This window comes from Lolium rigidum, chromosome 2 (genome assembly GCF_022539505.1).
Source record: "Lolium rigidum isolate FL_2022 chromosome 2, APGP_CSIRO_Lrig_0.1, whole genome shotgun sequence".
NCBI classification, from domain to species: Eukaryota; Viridiplantae; Streptophyta; class Magnoliopsida; order Poales; family Poaceae; genus Lolium; species Lolium rigidum.
In genome coordinates this window covers 125,763,918-125,766,248 of record NC_061509.1, presented here as the reverse complement: position 1 = coordinate 125,766,248, position 2,331 = coordinate 125,763,918, and positions in this window count along the sequence as shown.

The window sequence follows — 2,331 nt, the reverse complement described above, 5'->3', positions numbered from 1 at the left end:
CATGGTATTCTCTATCCATCGGATCCCGACAAACACAACATAGAGTATTACAGATAGATGATCTTGATCATGTTAGGCAGCTCACAAGATCCAACAACGAAGCACAATGAGGAGAATACAACCATCTAGCTACTACTATGGACCCATAGTCCGAGGGGTGAACTACTCACTCATCACTCCGGAGGCGACCATGGCGGTGTAGAGTCCTCCGGGAGATGAATCCCCTCTCCGGCAGGGTGCCGGAGGAGATCTCCGAGAATCCCCGAGATGGGATTGGCGGCGGCGGCGTCTCGGTAAGGTTTTCCGTATCGTGGTTTTTCGCATCGGGGGTTTCGCGACGGAGGCTTTAAGTAGGCGGAAGGGCGAGTCGGAGGGCTGACGAGGGGCCCACACCATAGGGCGGTGCGGGCCCCCCTGCGGCCGCGCGGCCCTATGGTGGCGGCGCCTCGTCGCCCCACTTCGTATCCCTTTCGGTCTTCCGGAAGGTTCGTGGCAAAATAGGACCACGGGTCTTGATTTCGTCCAATTCCGAGAATATTTCGTTACTAGGATTTACTGAAACCAAAAACAGCAGAAAACGACAAGCGGCTTTTCGGCATCTTGTTAATAGGTTAGTTCCGGAAAATGCACGAATATGACATAAAGTGTGCATAAAACATGTAGGTATCATCAATAATATGGCATGGAACATAAGAAATTATCGATACGTCGGAGACGTATCAGCATCCCCAAGCTTAGTTACGCTCGTCCCAAGCGAGGTAAAACGATAACAAAGATAATTTACTGAAGTGACATGCCATCATAACCTTGATCATACTATTTGTAAACATACGTAATGAATGCAGCGATCAACACAATGGTAATGACATGAGTAAACAAGTGAATCATAAAGCAAAGACTTTTCATGAATAGTACTTCAAGACAAGCATCAATAAGTCTTGCATAAGAGTTAACTCATAAAGCAATAAATCAAAGTAAAGGTATTGAAGCAACACAAAGGAAGATTAAGTTTCAGCGGTTGCTTTCAACTTGTAACATGTATATCTCATGGATAATTGTCAATGCAAAGCAATATAACAAGTGCGGTATGCAAGTATGTAGGAATCAATGCACGAGTTCACACAAGTGTTTGCTTCTTGAGGTGGAGAGAGATAGGTGAAGCTGACTCAACATAAAAGTAAAAAGAATGGTCCTTCAAAGAGGAAAGCATCGATTGCTATATTTGTGCTAGAGCTTTTATTTTGAAAACATGAAACAATTTTGTCAACGGTAGTAATAAAGCATATGAGTTATGTAAATTATATCTTACAAGTTGCAAGTCTCATGCATAGTATACTAATAGTGCCCGCACCTTGTCCTAATTAGCTTGGACTACCGGATCTTTGCAATGCACATGTTTTAACCAAGTGTCACAATGGGGTACCTCCATGCCGCCTGTACAAAGGTCTAAGGAGAAAGCTCGCATTTTGGATTTCTCGCTTTTGATTATTCTCAACTTAGACATCCATACCGGGACAGCATGGACAACGGATAATGGACTCCTCTTTAATGCATAAGCATGTGGCAACAATTATTATTCTCATATGAGATTGAGGATATATGTCCAAAACTGAAACTTCCACCATGAATCATGACTTTAGTTAGCGGCCCAATGTTCTTCTCTAACAATATGCATGCTCCAACCATTAAGGTGGTAGATCTCTCTTACTTCGAGACAAGACGGACATGCATAGCAACTCACATGATATTCAACAAAGAATAGTTGATGGCGTCCCCGAAACATGGTTATCGCACAACAAGCAACTTAATAAGAGATAAAGTGCATAAGTACATATTCAATACCACAATAGTTTTTAAGCTATTTGTCCCATGAGCTATGTATTGCAAAGGTGAATGATGGAATTTTAAAGGTAGCACTCAAGCAATTTACTTTGGAATGGCGGATAAATACCATGTAGTAGGTAGGTATGGTGGACACAAATGGCATAGTGGTTGGCTCAAGTATTTTGGATGCATGAGAAGTATTCCCTCTCGATACAAGGTTTAGGCTAGCAAGGTTATTTGAAACAAACAGAAGGATGAACGGTGCAGCAAAACTCACATAAAAGACATATTGTAAACATTATAAGACTCTACACCGTCTTCCTTGTTGTTCAAAACTCAATACTAGATGTTATCTAGACTCTAGAGAAACCAAATATGCAAACCAAATTAGCAAGCTCTAAGTGTTTCTTCATTAATGGGTGCAAAGTATATGATGCAAGAGCTTAAACATGAGCACAACAATTGCCAAGTATCAAATTGTCCAAGACATTTTAGAGTTACTACATG